The sequence below is a fragment of the Tupaia chinensis genome, unplaced genomic scaffold, assembly GCF_000334495.1.
Source record: "Tupaia chinensis unplaced genomic scaffold, TupChi_1.0 Scaffold000102_1, whole genome shotgun sequence".
Taxonomy (NCBI): domain Eukaryota; kingdom Metazoa; phylum Chordata; class Mammalia; order Scandentia; family Tupaiidae; genus Tupaia; species Tupaia belangeri.
In genome coordinates, this window is record NW_006159566.1 from 190,708 (window position 1) to 210,482 (window position 19,775).

A 19,775-nucleotide genomic window follows, 5' to 3' on the forward strand; every position below is an offset into this window, starting at 1 on the left:
GCCAAAGATATTTTGTGTAGCAAAGCTACGGGCTGCAAAAGCCGCTGGAGGGCTTGTACCCAACCTCACCCTAGCAGTTGACCTTCTGGTGTCCAGCGAGGCAAAGCCAGAGGTGGTAAACAGGAAGACAGCAAGCCCTGGCTTGGCCTGGGGAGCAGGAAACATCGGTGACCACACTCAACCCTGTGCCCTGAACACAACCTTCTGGGTGCGTAGCACCACCCCAGCTGGTCTCAGCAGCTTGGGCTTATCAACAAAACAGGGAGAATTTGTCCTGAGACGCCACCTCAAATTTCATCATTTCTGAGGTTAGTGGGATAGATAGATCGACAAATGAAGGAAAAGAGGACAATGGAGACTTAGAGAGAGGCCGAGTGCCCTGCCCCTCACCTCCTTATTTTAAACTGCTACCTGTCCCCATTTTACCCCACAGGCTGAATCCTTCCTCCACTTCCATATCTAGAAGTTTTGATTTAAAAATCGTTACTTTTATAGTCAGTCTCCCCATGTGTTAGCTCCTTTAGGGCCAGGATATGGCTTAGTGATGGATCTTAGAAGCCTAACCGTGCCTGATAGATAGCAGGTATTCAACACATATTTGTTTAATGATGGGAATACTTTTTTGGGGATACTTTTAGTGATATTCTCACTGTGTTTATTTTACTATTTTTCCTCTCTTCTGCAAACTGGAAATGCCATCTGTTTGCTCCACCAATCAAGTCCATTCATCTTTCAAGCACAACCTCTAAGGCCACTCCCGCAATAGGGCTTCCTGACCAAGAGAAGGCTTCAAGAGCTGAAATCCTGACTCTACCGCTTGCTCACCATGTAGGCCTCAATTTCCTTACCTCATGGGATTGCCACGAAGCTGGATAACACCCTGAGACGCTCTCCACGAACACACGTCCCCTCACAAAGCCACAGCTAGGTACCGTCCCTCCCTCCTTTGAGCACTCACGTTACATTGAGTCTTTAAGAACTCTTCATGTTTTCTCTTGTGTTTTAGCTTTTTGTTTTCTATAGGGTATCAAATCTCAATAAAGTTGAGGGGAAAAGTTAGATGTAGTTTCTTCCCTTTTGCTTCTTCTAAAAGAGCGCGGTGCTCCTGAGTGGGAACAGTGTACAAGTCCCTTTCTGCTGCCCAACACAGCATTTTCTGTCCAGAGCTGCAACCTCATAGACACTTTGGGGCCAGAGCTCACTAGAGAGAGAGACAGAGTAAGTGAGAAATCACCCCCAAGGACGATGGCCACGTGAAAATCTCCTGTCCTCCAGTTTCCTCTCAGGATTTTGGGCATGCATGCACACACTACCACTGTGATTTTCGAGCTGCTGGGTCCTGACACGAACTACACAGTCCACCAGGTGGGATCCAGCTGCCGTAACCTCCACGCTACCTGCTGGGCCATATTCTAGCTATTCTTCACATGTGTTGGGATGTCGGAAAAGCTATGACGTATTCTTCTCTGCTTTCCTATGAAAAAAAATGTGTCATGATTCTCCCAACGGCCCAATAGTATTTTCACTGACAAGAAGGGTCCTTTGACACAGCGCTTTGCAAATAAATACTTTTTTTTTTTTTTTTTGCCAGAGGGTGCATACACTCACCAGAGATAGACAGGAGTGGGGGAGTAAGAAAGCACCTTATAGGGGGAATGGTCATGCTGCAACCCCTTCTCCTCCATTTTTCCTTTCAGGGTTTTGGGCATGCGCACACACTCAGCGTGTTTTTTGGGTCCAAAACTTGAACCACTCAACTGGTCATGTGGAATCCAGCCATCTTAACCACCATGCCACTGACTGCCCCCCACCCAAGTATATGCCCTTAAACATTTTCCTGACGTATTTATAAGCACAGCATTTGGAGGGGAAGAAGAAGAAGAAGAAGAAGAAGAAGAAGAAGAAGAAGAAGAAGAAGAAGAAGAAGAAGAAGAAGAAGAAGAAGACCAACGCACAAGAGTTACCATTTCTAGGAAGAAGGAGTGGGGGAGAGATTCCTGTTCAGAGGATGGATGAGACACCATCTAGGAGGGCTGGGAGGACAGGATATTGTGATGCAGAAAAATAAAATAAAAAGCATTAGCCCAACACAGCATTTTCTGTCCGGAGCTGCAACCTCAGACACTTTGGGGCCAGAGCCCACGAGCAGAGTCAGTCATCTCCTATGGATCAGAAGGCCCCAGTTCAAAGGGAACTGGTGAAGGGACGGGAGTCAGGCCCAGACTCGGGGAAGCAGAGCTGGCCTCTGAAGAAAAGGACCTGCCCCTTTCCGTTACCGGCATCTCCTGCAAAGTCACTTGTGATAAACACTGGTGTGTTTCTGCAATCTGGCTTTCATCCCTTCAAAGCTTCCTGAACTGGGGGCAATTAACAGAGCCAGGGAAGCCAAGAAAACGCATTGTGTGTATAAACAGCTTGACAGGACATTTATACAGAGCAGTCAGAGTGGAGTCCTCGCTCCCTCTCTGGTGCAGGTCCGAAGAGGAGCCTTGGAGAGCAGGAGACATCCATCTTCCGTCTTCTTTCTGGGATGAATTTCTTCTGCCAGGTGTGAACAATCCTAGTTGAGTCTCAGGGAAGGATGAGGGACCAGTGGACGGGTGCAGAGGTGGGAGCAGGAAGGGACTTGTACACCGTTCCCACTCAGGAGTGCTGTGCTCTTTTGGAAGAAGCAAAAGGGAAGAAACTACATCTAACTTTTCCCCTCAACTTTATTGAGATTTGATTGCTGCTAACCATCATTCTTTTTCTGTGAATTTGACAACTGTAAATTCCACACATAAATGAGATCCCACAGCATTTGCTTATGTTTTCAGTGTCTGGTTTATCTCAGTGTAATGTCCTCCAGGTCCATCCCTGTTATTGCAAATGGCTGAACCTCCTCCTTTTTGAAGACTGAATAGTATTCCATTTGTATGGATATATAATATATATGTGTGTGTATGTTTGTGTGTGTGTGTGTTACATTTTCCTTTTTTTTTTAAGTTTGCAACAGTGCAATGTGCACTTACTGGAGAGAAACAGAGAAAGGGAGAAGTCACTCCATACCCCTTTGGAGATGGCTACACTGCAATCCTTTCTCATCCATTCTCCTCCTGAGACTTTGAATACACATGCACATGCTCTCAGCATGTTTTTCAAATCATTGGGCCCATGACTCAAACTACACAGTTGGCCATGTGGGATCCAGCTGCCTTAACATCTACACCATTGGTTGGCCCATGTGTATCAAATTTTCTTTACCCATTCATCTTTCCACAGGCATGTAGGTTCACATCTTAGCTATTGTGGATAATACAGCAATAAACATGGGAGTGAAGATCAATCATCAGGGAAATGCAAATAAAAACCATGATGAGATACCATCTCACATCTGCTAGAATGGCTATTATCAGAAAGACAAAGGAGGGACCAGCAATTAGCATAATGGCTATGTCACTGGACTTCCATGTAGTCGACCGCGGTTCGAGTCCTGGACCCGGTGACTTAAACTCACACTGGCCAGGTTCACGTGCATGCGTGCCCAACATCCCGAGAGGAGAATGGAGGAGAAGGGATTGTGGCATGACTATCCCCTCTGGAGGATGATTTCTCACTTTCTGTCTCTCTGTCTCTCTCTATCCTTCTGGCGAGCGCACGCGCCCAATAAGAAAAAATAAAAAAAGGCAAAGGAGAAAATTATCGGCAAAGATAAAGAGAAAAGGGAACCCTTGAGTACCACTGATGGGAACGTCAATGGATATATCTTAACTTCTGAAGGCTGAGTGAGCCAACCTGAGTTATCAACTTATCTATGGTTAGAATTCAATAATCATAGACCTGATCCTCAATTTTCTCTCCACTGCATCCCAGGCAGGCAAAAAAGGTTTATAAAGGTCTCAGAACAGAGACATAGGAATCTCCGCTTCAAAAGCAAGTTATCTAGACACCCAACAAGGGCTCTGCTCCTGATTTTCAGGCCTGGACAAGCAACCAGCCCCTCGAAGGCTGACTTTCTCTTTCTATGCAATGGAAATACAAATGGGAATACAGCTAGTATGGACCTAAACAGGATGGTCTTTAGGAATAATTTAAAATAAGCACAATGCGGGACCAGTAGTTAGCACAATGGCTACGTCGCTGGACTCCCCTGTAGTCGACCGCGGTTCGAGTCCCGGAGCCGGTGGCTTAAACTCACGCCAGGCGTGTGTGCGTGCGTGCCCAAGATCCCAAGAGGAGAATAGAGGAGAAGGGATTGCAGCATGGCCATCCCCCCAGGGGGTGATTTCTTACTTTCTATTTCTCTGTCTCTGTCTTTCCGGTGAGCACACGCGCCCTACAGCAAAAACCTCTCAAAAACTATGTATGCGATCTATGTTCTGTGGTGGTAAAAAGGGGACTCTTGTGTCAGAGAAGGGAGATCAATTGGTTTTCAGATCCAAGGTGGTGAATGTCCTGGGGCCGTGTGTCTGGCTTTCCTATCTGAAAAGATTGCAGCTTTTAGAGGTGATGGGTATGTTCACTGTAGTGATTGTGGTAATAGTTTCAGAGTTGCATCAATGTCAAAACTTGAAAGTATTTTGTTTAAATGTGCACGATGTTTTGTCTATGGGCTATATCTCGATAAGGCTGTTAAAGTAAATAAAAGTAGCTAACTTTTAGAACAGCAACAAAAAGAATAAATATGATTCTCAGGGACGTGATTGTAAGGGGATGGGCGTCTTGGTGAGTAAAATCCCCTATACGAAACCGCACCGTTCATACACTATTGCCGTCTTCTTAATCTCCCTCCTCTTTTTCCCCCCTCCATCTTTCTAGGTCTCTCATCGCTTAAGCCCCAGGTCCAAGTCCACCTCCTCTCTGAAGTTGTTACACATCACTGCACTTTGCGTTTATCACAACCTCTGGGTGTCTTCACCAGGTACACGATACTTTCTCAAATAATGCCTTGTGACTTCTCACGTGCCCTTGTTCTATTCTTCAAATCATTGTGGCGATGCTAAACTTTGAGAAGAACAGGAGACCCATCTTCTGTGTCTCTGAGCACGTAGTAACGTTTGATCCGTATCTCCTTGCGGAATGATAAAGTGAGAATCCTTTCTCTCATCAAGCTTGACCCTCATCACCACAAACTCCAAGGAATAATCCCAAATCTCCTACTGGGTAGGAGCTTGACAGCTTCAAACACGGCTTGATAGGAGCAGGCCACTGGCTGAGCCGTGGCTGTTTATCACCGTTCTCATGTGAGGATTCCGTTTCAAACGTATTCGTTGTGTTTATCTGTGATACCTTTCTTCTCACATCTAAAAGCTCTCAGTCTGGAGAAACTCACAAGCCCAGTTTGGAGCAGTAGAATTTAAAGCACTTGTTCCAGCACCTTCCAGTGTAGATCAGAACTGCCCTGAGCCTGCGTCCCAGAACACAGGGCAAGGCAGCAGCCCCCAGCACCACGGAGTGTCCCCAGTGTCCATTCTGATCCGACTCCATTATCCTAAGCCCTTTCATTCTCTGTTTGTTTGTTTTTAGCTTCCCTAGAGGCCTAATGGGGGCAGATATCTCGTCTCCCAGAAAAGGAATGACATTTATAACCCTCCTCTCCTGCTGCAAATGGAGGGGTTATCTAGGGATTCCCCCATCAGCCTCGCTGGTATCTGAGGCAGCTGCTTAGCCTGGTGCCCTTGGAGTCGGCCCCAGGTTGGCGGTTTAGCAGCCAGGGAGCCTCAGACCTGAGCAGAAGCTCATGGCTGAGAGTGAGCAGGACAGCTCTAAGTATCCTCTTCCTGTTTCAGAGGGTTGCTGGCAGGTTTCTGAAAAGCTGCACCTTATTTATGTCTTTAATGCTGGGATCCCTGCCACACTCGTCCCAGGACTAGATGCAGCCCTGTTTAATATTAGCTGCTTCTCCCACGCCTGTGGCCATTGAAAAAGCAAAGATGGTTTCCTCCGTTTCAGTGGATTAATGCCGGGTGGGGGGGGGTGGAGGGTGGTCACAGGGACGTACCCCGGGGAAGCAGTGAGGAGAGAGGTCTGTTTCTGGTGTCTAATGGAAGACAGAGAGCCGCTTTTTGGGTAGGAACTAAAAATACGGAAATATTTAGGAGGAACTGCTCTTTCCCCGAAATGGCCTTTGTGGTTTTGTTTTTCCCTTAAATATTAATTCATTGCTTAATGAATTGTTGATGTTAGCATGTCCTGAACTGGGTTCCATGGTGTTGATAGGTATGTCTCTTTTTAAAAATGTAGGTAGAGGGATCAGCAGATGGTGTAATGGTTACGTTGCTAGACTCCCACACAGTCGACCGTGGTTTGCATCCCAGACCAGCAGCTAAAAACTCATGCCAGGTGCACACGCATGTGTGTGTGTGAGTGTGCGTGTGTGTGTGTGTGCGCGCACATCCAAGATCCTGAGAGGAGAATGGAGAAGGGATGGGGAGCAGGCCACTGGCTGAGCCGTGGCTGTTTATCACCGTTCTCATGTGAGGATTCCGTTTCAAACGTATTCGTTGTGTTTATCTGTGATACCTTTCTTCTCACATCTAAAAGCTCTCAGTCTGGAGAAACTCACAAGCCCAGTTTGGAGCAGTAGAATTTAAAGCACTTGTTCCAGCACCTTCCAGTGTAGATCAGAACTGCCCTGAGCCTGCGTCCCAGAACACAGGGCAAGGCAGCAGCCCCCAGCACCACGGAGTGTCCCCAGTGTCCATTCTGATCCGACTCCATTATCCTAAGCCCTTTCATTCTCTGTTTGTTTGTTTTTAGCTTCCCTAGAGGCCTAATGGGGGCAGATATCTCGTCTCCCAGAAAAGGAATGACATTTATAACCCTCCTCTCCTGCTGCAAATGGAGGGGTTATCTAGGGATTCCCCCATCAGCCTCGCTGGTATCTGAGGCAGCTGCTTAGCCTGGTGCCCTTGGAGTCGGCCCCAGGTTGGCGGTTTAGCAGCCAGGGAGCCTCAGACCTGAGCAGAAGCTCATGGCTGAGAGTGAGCAGGACAGCTCTAAGTATCCTCTTCCTGTTTCAGAGGGTTGCTGGCAGGTTTCTGAAAAGCTGCACCTTATTTATGTCTTTAATGCTGGGATCCCTGCCACACTCGTCCCAGGACTAGATGCAGCCCTGTTTAATATTAGCTGCTTCTCCCACGCCTGTGGCCATTGAAAAAGCAAAGATGGTTTCCTCCGTTTCAGTGGATTAATGCCGGGTGGGGGGGGTGGAGGGTGGTCACAGGGACGTACCCCGGGGAAGCAGTGAGGAGAGAGGTCTGTTTCTGGTGTCTAATGGAAGACAGAGAGCCGCTTTTTGGGTAGGAACTAAAAATACGGAAATATTTAGGAGGAACTGCTCTTTCCCCGAAATGGCCTTTGTGGTTTTGTTTTTCCCTTAAATATTAATTCATTGCTTAATGAATTGTTGATGTTAGCATGTCCTGAACTGGGTTCCATGGTGTTGATAGGTATGTCTCTTTTTAAAAATGTAGGTAGAGGGATCAGCAGATGGTGTAATGGTTACGTTGCTAGACTCCCACACAGTCGACCGTGGTTTGCATCCCAGACCAGCAGCTAAAAACTCATGCCAGGTGCACACGCATGTGTGTGTGTGAGTGTGCGTGTGTGTGTGTGTGCGCGCACATCCAAGATCCTGAGAGGAGAATGGAGAAGGGATTTCGGTATGTCCATTCCTTCTGAGGGGTGATTTCTCACCTTTTGTCTCTTGTCTCTTTCTGGTGAGCGCACTCCCCCTATAGCAAAAATCTCTCTTAAAAAAATAAAAGATAGATAGGGTTTTGAGATTAAAAGAGTTTGGAAACTAGAAGTCTGGATAACAAGGGCTCTGGGACCCACCCAAGGAACTGATGAGAGAGCTTACGAGATCCTGGAGGAGCGGCATTGGAGCCAAGCCTGATGCAGACCAGGCACAGAGGAGGTGGGTTCCAGGCAAGGGGGACCAATAAATAATAACACAGAAATGCTCAGGAAGAAAAGAGAGACCTTTGATGTGAAGAATCAGTTTGGGTTGTAAAATTCCATGAAAATGCTCTCCCTTCTCATTGCTTTTCAGGGAAGACATTGCAAACAGCCTTCCTCTGGCAGACACCGCTGTTTGCTCCCCCCCCCCTCAAGAACTCACACTTGGCACGTGCACACTCACACAAACTACTTTCTTGCTAGGAGAGCCTTCATTCTCTCTAGAGTTCTCCCTCTCCACCATGTGGTCAGGGAAGGAAGCCCTCACCCTGGCCCAGAAGGTGAACAATGTCAACCTTGCTAACTATGGTAGCTCCTTCCTCCTTTGCCATGGATTACTTAGGGTGTGGCCATGGCCCCTAACCCTAACAAATGGAACCTGAAGGGCCATCCTTTCAGGGCTCTGGAAAAGGCTCTCTCTGTCATAAGCAGAGACAGACACATGGGACTAAATGTACCTTTTCTTTCCTGAGTGTGAATTTTCTTTATGAAATACTGGGAACTACCACCACCGAGTAACTTGGCAGGGGCATGGAATGAAGAGAGCTGTTGACATTCTAGGAATGGTGGAGCAGAAAGATGTAAACCACCTAGGTCTTTAATGGCATAGTCTAAAGGCGGAATGAACCGCAGAACCTCTTCATTTCTGGATTTTGTTTCAAGTGAAATAATAAACTCCTTATTGCTTAGGCCACTTTTAGTGGAGTCTTCATTGCTTGCAGCTAACTCTTTCATGGTAAGAGTTTTCCCCATGGCAGAACACATCCAACAACTTAACCTGTTACAACACCTACCCAATTCCTTGGCCAAATTCTTCTATTAGCCCTTTCTGAGTGTAAGGTTTGGCTGTTCAGGCTGGCCCTGGTCAGTGCTTCTCCACTCTTACACTGTCCTCTTCTCACACGTGTCCTGGTGCCCATTCCCCACCAACTCCAATCACACGATTGGTTTATCATGGTTCGTTACCGTTTCCATAAAAGTAATGTAACTTCTTTGAAACTCAGTTTCTTCACCTATAAAGCAGAAGAAATATCTCATCTCGTAGTTCTATTCTAAGAATTAAATGAGAGCCAGCCCTGTAGCATAGTGGTTAAGCATTGTGCATTGGGAACTAGAGCCCATATGGCCAATCATGGTTCAAATCCCAGTCCTGGTAGCTTGAAAAACATGCTAGGTACATGTGTGTGAGTACTCACAATTCTGACATAATAGAGAAATGAAGGGGAAAAGATTGAGGCATGACCACGCCCCATTGCGGGTGCTTTCTTTCTGTCTCTCTCTCTCCAGCAAGCACAAGTGCACAAACACACACACACACAAAAGAATGAAATGAAACCATAATGAAAAGCTTAACTCAGTGTTTGACATGTAATAAGCAGTCTGTACGTCATGGACTTAACAAATGTAATAATTATTGTTAATTAAAATTAAGAACTACTGTGGACTGACTAAGCTTAGCTGATTCAGACCGGATTGTTCAAATGGCAGTGTGGTGGTGTCATTGTTACCTAATGCGGTGCAGTAGCGAGAAAAGACAATGACAATTAACACTGCCACATTGCCTTATAATTTGATGTCTTACTAAACAAACATATTTAAGTGTTTATCTTGATTATTCCCCCCCAAAAAAATCCTTTTTTAAAAATGAGAGTGTATGTGGGGCTTGCAGGTGGCATAGGATTAAGGCAATAGACTCCCTCATGGCTGACCATGGTACAAGCCGCAGACCTGGCGGCTTGCTTGTCATGTTCCCTCTCTGTTTTTGTCTTTCTCTCTCTGATCTAATCAAATAATAACAATAAATATGTTAAATTATTGTTTTTGAACTATTGCTTATTCATACAAGGAGGGGAGAGAGAGAATCCCCAGCAGAGGCTTGTCACGGGGTAACCACTTTCGCTAGTTCTCCAGCTCCTTGGGATCTTAAGCACCCACAGGTGCACCTGGAATGTTTTCAGGTGGACCCAGGGATCCAAACCGGCAGTCAGTCATGTGGCTTCCAGCATTGCAATCCACCACACTGGGGACTATGTCACCTAGACTGGGCCAGTAAAAGGATCTTAAATCTTACCATTCCTATTTTTCTAAAGCAACTGCGGTTGAGAGAGCCTAAGTTTCTTTGCTCACACAACTAGTGGCTGAAATCTGCAATTACACAGACTGCAAAATACGTGCTCTTTGAAGCCTGCTGTCTCTCACATTCCCATCTGTACAGCACACTGCAGTTACTGTCCTCAGCTTCTAAAGTTTTCTGACTGGCCTCTGTGACTACCAAGAATGGCTGATTTCTTTCTGTTAAGGACTTTCAAGCTAATATCCCTTGCAAATGTTCAGTGGTTCTGAGAATGTTCCTGTACAGAGCAGGAGAGAAGAGGAGTGCAAACAGCCCAGTGTCCAGCGTGCTCTGTGAAAGCCTGGGGTTGGGGCCACCCCGAGTGTAAGCAGCTCCTGCTCTTGGCAATAAATGCAGTATTCAAACTACTTCTTAGCCTTCCTTTGTTTACCCAGTGGGTGAGACTCTGTGATAAGGCGTCTTTAATGAGGTTTATATGACTAGGAGTGGACGTGTGCTATTAAAACAGTGGATCATTTACTGAGTGTCAACGAGGTCCACTCAGTGGCTGTCAGGAGAATGAGAGAGAGAAGAGAGAGAGAGAGCAAGGACTTGAAAGAGACAATGAGAGAGAAAGAGAAAATAAGAAAGAGAGAAAATGAGAAAGAAATTTTTCATTCGTGGAAAATAGGGGTAGGTCCGAAACTAGAGAAGCAAGTCCTCTGGAAATGCAATTCCAAAGAGATAGCTGAGTTTCACGATGGCTCGATAGCTGGAGGAGTGGAGAAAGGAAGCCAGTGAAGAATGTGCTACTGATCAGGTTCCCACTGTGGGCAACTGGAATTCAGTCCTGCAGGGGAGCTCCAGGAGACAGCGTGGAGCACGTAGACCGTGCCCTTCCCACCTGAGCGCTGGGAAGCTAGGCGAGGCATTCTCCAGTAACACCCACCTCATCTCCATGGAGTAAAGGGTGATCCCCAAGGATTTTAACTCCTTGGTATTTTTGGCATAACCTTCTGTCGTCGGGGTTGCGGGGGTGTTTCCTTCAACTAGATATACTCTGCAAGGATCTAATACAATGTTGGATGAACAATGTCATGTGAGTATTTAGCAAAAATAACTTATAGGTACCTGATGTGAAGCTACTGCAAAAGGTGTCTGGGTTATGAGGACAGTCCTTACAGAGAAGGAGGCAGGTTTAGTACAGTTAAAATTATTTTATTAAAAGCTAAGAGAAAATTTGGAGGAAAAACATTTTCCCCTAATAGGAAGGAAGCGGGGAAGGATAAAGAAAGATGAACAGTCATGTAATGGTACAGGCTGTGGGCAGACTCGGGGGTTAAGGGGCAGCTCACATCCAGAGGCCTCCCAGACTGCGCTGGGCATGTGTGTGTCCAGGAGCTGAGCTGGCTGAGGCCGGGGGTGGATTGCAGCTTTGACACCTGTAAGGGGTCCTGTGTCTTTCTCTCTGTTTGTCTCTCTCACTCATGGAATACATAAATCAATACTTAAAGAAGAAAGAAAGATTTCCAGCGTAGCCATGGTGACCAACGCTACTACCAACCCATCAAGCTGCTGCCTCTAGAGCTTGTGAACCAATACATAGGATCACATTATGGGGCTGGCAGGTGGGATGGTGGTTAAGGTACTGGACTCCCACGTGACTGACCATGGTTCAAGTCCTGGACCTAGACACTTGCTTTTCTACTTTCCCTTTCTCTCTCTCTGTCTCTCCCTGGTCAAATTAAACAAATAATGATGATGATAATACATGAAAGGAAAAAAAAAATTTGGGAGAGTTTTTTTGCTATAGGGTGCGTGAGCTCACCAAAAAGAAAGAGAGAGACAGAGAGACAGAAAGCAAGAAATCACCCCCTGGGGGGATGGCCACACCTCAATCCCTTCTCCTCCTTTTCTCCTCTCAGGATCTTGGGCACACACACGCACACGCCCAGCGTGAGTTTAAGCCACCAGGTCCGGGACTCGAACCACGGTCAATTACATGGGAGTTCAGCAATATAGCCATTACGCTAACTGCTGGTCCCAAGAAAATAATTCTTTAAAAAAAACTCACATTGTGATGAAGTGATGAAGAAGTTGTTGGTACACTTCTAGGACTCGATGACTTTGTCAATATGGTATGGGAAGATGTCACTGAGTTTGAAATCACACCAGAAGGAAGAAGGATTCTAAGTTAGATCAGATTTTGCTAAATGGAAATAATATAACAGTTCTGGTTCTAGGAAGAGAATGACCTGAACTACAAATGAGTATCTGCAACTTACCTTAAGGATTCTGTTTTACCTTATAATGGCAACAAAACAGAATTTAAGAAAAAGATTTTTTTAATGTTTAGATTCTGTAAAGCTAAGTTTCCAGTTAAAGGGAAATGCTTTGGGGACCAGCAGATGGTGTAATGGATACGTAGCTGGACTCAGGTAGTAGACCATGGTTCAAGTCCTGGATCCAGGACTTAAAACTCATGCTAGGTGCATGTGTGATGTGTGTACATGCCCAAAATCCCAAGAAGAGACAGGAGGAGAAGGAACTGTGGCTTAGCTATCCTCCCTGGGGGATGATTTCTTGTTTTCTGTCTCTCTGTTTCTCTAGCGAGCGCATGCCACCTATAGCAAAAATCTCTTAAAAAAAAAAAAAAAAGAAAGAAAGAAAAAGAAAAAGAAATGTTTTGGAGATATATGCCCATTTTTGTGTGTTAATTGTGATTATTTTTGAAAAAGAAGGAAAAAGTTTGTGTTTGGAAGACCAAAGTAAAGATTTGTTGTTGTTGCTGAAGAGAGGAAGAAAGAGCCTGTTGCAGATTTTTTGGTGAAAAACATCAGTTTGAATACATGCCTTCGTGTCGTCTACCTCTGGAAGTTCTACTAAAATAATAGTAAAGGGTGGAAAAGGCTTAGACATATCAAAACAAAACGTTCCCTCCAGGTCTTTATCCGCGAGTCTCAATGGGGAATGAAAAGAAAGTGATAGCTGAGGATGTAAGCTGAGAAAGCTACTTCTTCCAGGGTCACTTCTTTCTCTACTGCATGTTCCAAAGACCAGGCAAAGTCTGGGACCAGCAGGTGGTGTGGAAGTGAAGGTGCTGGCTGCCCACATGGCCAACAGCGGTTTGAGTTCTGGATCTGGTGGCTTAAAAATCACACCAGGTATACGTGTATGTGTGCCCAAAAACCCAGGAGAAGAATAGCAGAGAAAAGATTGTGGTATGGCCATCCTCCCGAGGGTGATTTCTCACTTTTCCTCTCTTGCTCTCCAGTGAGCACACGTGCTTTATGGGGAAAACATAAAGAAAAAAAATTCAGGCAAAATCTTCTCATGGCAGATTTGACCTGCTATTTTTGATGTCTGATCAATCAACATAGGCTGATGTCCATCCCAAATAGCACATAATTTTTGATTGGGCCTACAATTCCAAATCAACATTCCAATCCTCCTCATTGAGCTATAAATTCTGTGACTGTAGTATCTATAACTACTGAGGCAAACAGAAATAAGCCGCCGCTGTTTGGTCCCCCCCCCCTCAAGAACTCACACTTGGCACGTGCACACTCACACAAACTACTTTCTTGCTAGGAGAGCCTTCATTCTCTCTAGAGTTCTCCCTCTCCACCATGTGGTCAGGGAAGGAAGCCCTCACCCTGGCCCAGAAGGTGAACAATGTCAACCTTGCTAACTATGGTAGCTCCTTCCTCCTTTGCCATGGATTACTTAGGGTGTGGCCATGGCCCCTAACCCTAACAAATGGAACCTGAAGGGCCATCCTTTCAGGGCTCTGGAAAAGGCTCTCTCTGTCATAAGCAGAGACAGACACATGGGACTAAATGTACCTTTTCTTTCCTGAGTGTGAATTTTCTTTATGAAATACTGGGAACTACCACCACCGAGTAACTTGGCAGGGGCATGGAATGAAGAGAGCTGTTGACATTCTAGGAATGGTGGAGCAGAAAGATGTAAACCACCTAGGTCTTTAATGGCATAGTCTAAAGGCGGAATGAACCGCAGAACCTCTTCATTTCTGGATTTTGTTTCAAGTGAAATAATAAACTCCTTATTGCTTAGGCCACTTTTAGTGGAGTCTTCATTGCTTGCAGCTAACTCTTTCATGGTAAGAGTTTTCCCCATGGCAGAACACATCCAACAACTTAACCTGTTACAACACCTACCCAATTCCTTGGCCAAATTCTTCTATTAGCCCTTTCTGAGTGTAAGGTTTGGCTGTTCAGGCTGGCCCTGGTCAGTGCTTCTCCACTCTTACACTGTCCTCTTCTCACACGTGTCCTGGTGCCCATTCCCCACCAACTCCAATCACACGATTGGTTTATCATGGTTCGTTACCGTTTCCATAAAAGTAATGTAACTTCTTTGAAACTCAGTTTCTTCACCTATAAAGCAGAAGAAATATCTCATCTCGTAGTTCTATTCTAAGAATTAAATGAGAGCCAGCCCTGTAGCATAGTGGTTAAGCATTGTGCATTGGGAACTAGAGCCCATATGGCCAATCATGGTTCAAATCCCAGTCCTGGTAGCTTGAAAAACATGCTAGGTACATGTGTGTGAGTACTCACAATTCTGACATAATAGAGAAATGAAGGGGAAAAGATTGAGGCATGACCACGCCCCATTGCGAGTGCTTTCTTTCTGTCTCTCTCTCTCCAGCAAGCACAAGTGCACAAATGCACACACACACAAAAGAATGAAATGAAACAATAACGAAAAGCTTAACTCAGTGTTTGACATGTAATAAGCAGTCTGTACGTCATGGACTTAACAAATGTAATAATTATTGTTAATTAAAATTAAGAACTACTGTGGACTGACTAAGCTTAGCTGATTCAGACCGGATTGTTCAAATGGCAGTGTGGTGGTGTCATTGTTACCTAATGCGGTGCAGTAGCGAGAAAAGACAATGACAATTAACACTGCCACATTGCCTTATAATTTGATGTCTTACTAAACAAACATATTTAAGTGTTTATCTTGATTATTCCCCCCCAAAAAAATCCTTTTTTAAAAATGAGAGTGTATGTGGGGCTTGCAGGTGGCATAGGATTAAGGCAATAGACTCCCTCATGGCTGACCATGGTACAAGCCGCAGACCTGGCGGCTTGCTTGTCATGTTCCCTCTCTGTTTTTGTCTTTCTCTCTCTGATCTAATCAAATAATAACAATAAATATGTTAAATTATTGTTTTTGAACTATTGCTTATTCATACAAGGAGGGGAGAGAGAGAATCCCCAGCAGAGGCTTGTCACGGGGTAACCACTTTCGCTAGTTCTCCAGCTCCTTGGGATCTTAAGCACCCACAGGTGCACCTGGAATGTTTTCAGGTGGACCCAGGGATCCAAACCGGCAGTCAGTCATGTGGCTTCCAGCATTGCAATCCACCACACTGGGGACTATGTCACCTAGACTGGGCCAGTAAAAGGATCTTAAATCTTACCATTCCTATTTTTCTAAAGCAACTGCGGTTGAGAGAGCCTAAGTTTCTTTGCTCACACAACTAGTGGCTGAAATCTGCAATTACACAGACTGCAAAATACGTGCTCTTTGAAGCCTGCTGTCTCTCACATTCCCATCTGTACAGCACACTGCAGTTACTGTCCTCAGCTTCTAAAGTTTTCTGACTGGCCTCTGTGACTACCAAGAATGGCTGATTTCTTTCTGTTAAGGACTTTCAAGCTAATATCCCTTGCAAATGTTCAGTGGTTCTGAGAATGTTCCTGTACAGAGCAGGAGAGAAGAGGAGTGCAAACAGCCCAGTGTCCAGCGTGCTCTGTGAAAGCCTGGGGTTGGGGCCACCCCGAGTGTAAGCAGCTCCTGCTCTTGGCAATAAATGCAGTATTCAAACTACTTCTTAGCCTTCCTTTGTTTACCCAGTGGGTGAGACTCTGTGATAAGGCGTCTTTAATGAGGTTTATATGACTAGGAGTGGACGTGTGCTATTAAAACAGTGGATCATTTACTGAGTGTCAACGAGGTCCACTCAGTGGCTGTCAGGAGAATGAGAGAGAGAAGAGAGAGAGAGAGCAAGGACTTGAAAGAGACAATGAGAGAGAAAGAGAAAATAAGAAAGAGAGAAAATGAGAAAGAAATTTTTCATTCGTGGAAAATAGGGGTAGGTCCGAAACTAGAGAAGCAAGTCCTCTGGAAATGCAATTCCAAAGAGATAGCTGAGTTTCACGATGGCTCGATAGCTGGAGGAGTGGAGAAAGGAAGCCAGTGAAGAATGTGCTACTGATCAGGTTCCCACTGTGGGCAACTGGAATTCAGTCCTGCAGGGGAGCTCCAGGAGACAGCGTGGAGCACGTAGACCGTGCCCTTCCCACCTGAGCGCTGGGAAGCTAGGCGAGGCATTCTCCAGTAACACCCACCTCATCTCCATGGAGTAAAGGGTGATCCCCAAGGATTTTAACTCCTTGGTATTTTTGGCATAACCTTCTGTCGTCGGGGTTGCGGGGGTGTTTCCTTCAACTAGATATACTCTGCAAGGATCTAATACAATGTTGGATGAACAATGTCATGTGAGTATTTAGCAAAAATAACTTATAGGTACCTGATGTGAAGCTACTGCAAAAGGTGTCTGGGTTATGAGGACAGTCCTTACAGAGAAGGAGGCAGGTTTAGTACAGTTAAAATTATTTTATTAAAAGCTAAGAGAAAATTTGGAGGAAAAACATTTTCCCCTAATAGGAAGGAAGCGGGGAAGGATAAAGAAAGATGAACAGTCATGTAATGGTACAGGCTGTGGGCAGACTCGGGGGTTAAGGGGCAGCTCACATCCAGAGGCCTCCCAGACTGCGCTGGGCATGTGTGTGTCCAGGAGCTGAGCTGGCTGAGGCCGGGGGTGGATTGCAGCTTTGACACCTGTAAGGGGTCCTGTGTCTTTCTCTCTGTTTGTCTCTCTCACTCATGGAATACATAAATCAATACTTAAAGAAGAAAGAAAGATTTCCAGCGTAGCCATGGTGACCAACGCTACTACCAACCCATCAAGCTGCTGCCTCTAGAGCTTGTGAACCAATACATAGGATCACATTATGGGGCTGGCAGGTGGGATGGTGGTTAAGGTACTGGACTCCCACGTGACTGACCATGGTTCAAGTCCTGGACCTAGACACTTGCTTTTCTACTTTCCCTTTCTCTCTCTCTGTCTCTCCCTGGTCAAATTCAACACATAATAAATTAAACAAATAATGATGATGATAATACATGAAAGGAAAAAAAAAATTTGGGAGAGTTTTTTTGCTATAGGGTGCGTGAGCTCACCAAAAAGAAAGAGAGAGACAGAGAGACAGAAAGCAAGAAATCACCCCCTGGGGGGATGGCCACACCTCAATCCCTTCTCCTCCTTTTCTCCTCTCAGGATCTTGGGCACACACACGCACACGCCCAGCGTGAGTTTAAGCCACCAGGTCCGGGACTCGAACCACGGTCAATTACATGGGAGTTCAGCAATATAGCCATTACGCTAACTGCTGGTCCCAAGAAAATAATTCTTTAAAAAAAACTCACATTGTGATGAAGTGATGAAGAAGTTGTTGGTACACTTCTAGGACTCGATGACTTTGTCAATATGGTATGGGAAGATGTCACTGAGTTTGAAATCACACCAGAAGGAAGAAGGATTCTAAGTTAGATCAGATTTTGCTAAATGGAAATAATATAACAGTTCTGGTTCTAGGAAGAGAATGACCTGAACTACAAATGAGTATCTGCAACTTACCTTAAGGATTCTGTTTTACCTTATAATGGCAACAAAACAGAATTTAAGAAAAAGATTTTTTTAATGTTTAGATTCTGTAAAGCTAAGTTTCCAGTTAAAGGGAAATGCTTTGGGGACCAGCAGATGGTGTAATGGATACGTAGCTGGACTCAGGTAGTAGACCATGGTTCAAGTCCTGGATCCAGGACTTAAAACTCATGCTAGGTGCATGTGTGATGTGTGTACATGCCCAAAATCCCAAGAAGAGACAGGAGGAGAAGGAACTGTGGCTTAGCTATCCTCCCTGGGGGATGATTTCTTGTTTTCTGTCTCTCTGTTTCTCTAGCGAGCGCATGCGATTTCTAGCAAAAATCTCTTAAAAAAAAAAAAAAAGAAAGAAAGAAAAAGAAAAAGAAATGTTTTGGAGATATATGCCCATTTTTGTGTGTTAATTGTGATTATTTTTGAAAAAGAAGGAAAAAGTTTGTGTTTGGAAGACCAAAGTAAAGATTTGTTGTTGTTGCTGAAGAGAGGAAGAAAGAGCCTGTTGCAGATTTTTTGGTGAAAAACATCAGTTTGAATACATGCCTTCGTGTCGTCTACCTCTGGAAGTTCTACTAAAATAATAGTAAAGGGTGGAAAAGGCTTAGACATATCAAAACAAAACGTTCCCTCCAGGTCTTTATCCGCGAGTCTCAATGGGGAATGAAAAGAAAGTGATAGCTGAGGATGTAAGCTGAGAAAGCTACTTCTTCCAGGGTCACTTCTTTCTCTACTGCATGTTCCAAAGACCAGGCAAAGTCTGGGACCAGCAGGTGGTGTGGAAGTGAAGGTGCTGGCTGCCCACATGGCCAACAGCGGTTTGAGTTCTGGATCTGGTGGCTTAAAAATCACACCAGGTATACGTGTATGTGTGCCCAAAAACCCAGGAGAAGAATAGCAGAGAAAAGATTGTGGTATGGCCATCCTCCCGAGGGTGATTTCTCACTTTTCCTCTCTTGCTCTCCAGTGAGCACACGTGCTTTATGGGGAAAACATAAAGAAAAAAAATTCAGGCAAAATCTTCTCATGGCAGATTTGACCTGCTATTTTTGATGTCTGATCAATCAACATAGGCTGATGTCCATCCCAAATAGCACATAATTTTTGATTGGGCCTACAATTCCAAATCAACATTCCAATCCTCCTCATTGAGCTATAAATTCTGTGACTGTAGTATCTATAACTACTGAGGCAAACAGAAATATCTATCTTGAATTATCCTTCTGCCTTAATTCTGACCCTTAACTTGACAAAAAGCTACTCAGGAGGAAAAAGTACATCCTTCACTTACACTTGTTTAACACAAGAGGTGTTAAGGAATGTCTTTTGCAGTCTGCCTTTACTGGTCTTTATGGATTTCTGTGATACAGTGATACTTGGGAATTGTATGATAAAGTGTTCTATATTAGTTCAACGAAGGATGTTACCCAGTGAATCAAAATCAATTCCAGAGGAACAAAATTCAACAAAAAAAAAAAAAAAATCTATCTACCTACCAAAGAAGAAAATGTAATATTTATCAAATTTTTAAAAATAAAGATAATTCTAGGACCAGCAGGTGGTATGGTAGGTAAGGCACTGGACTTCAACATGGCTGACTACAGTTTGAGTCCCAGACCTGGATGCTTGAAAATGATACCAGGTGAATATGCCTGTGTACCCCAAGTCTCAGGAGGAGAATAGAGGAGAGGGGACTGTGGTGTGGCCAGCCATCCTGGGGGGTGGGGGGGGTGGGGTGCTTTCTCACTTTCTCTCTCACTGTCTCTCCCTTTCTATTGATGGCAAAAACCTTAAAAAGAAATAAAAACAAACAATAAAATAAAGATAATTTTCTAAGCATAGAAGTAACAGAATAAACAACAAGGAAAGAGGTTGACTGGTTTTACTACCTTTTAAAATGTGATCTTTAAACAGGAAACAATTTTAAATACTAAAGTAAATAAGGGTTGAAAGTGTTTGAGATGGGGCCGGCAGGTGGCGTGGTGGTGAAGGGCTCTGGACTCCCACATGGCTGACCCG

General features: G+C 44.8%; 2 pseudogenes; both read left to right on the forward strand.

The window, feature by feature from the left end:
- The first annotated feature begins 11,534 nt into the window (after positions 1 to 11,534).
- On the forward strand, positions 11,535 to 12,284 carry LOC106734382 (U6 snRNA-associated Sm-like protein LSm5 pseudogene; annotated as a pseudogene).
- Positions 12,285 to 16,974: 4,690 nt separating this feature from the next.
- LOC106734383 (U6 snRNA-associated Sm-like protein LSm5 pseudogene) lies at positions 16,975 to 17,740 on the forward strand (annotated as a pseudogene).
- Positions 17,741 to 19,775: the final 2,035 nt, after the last annotated feature.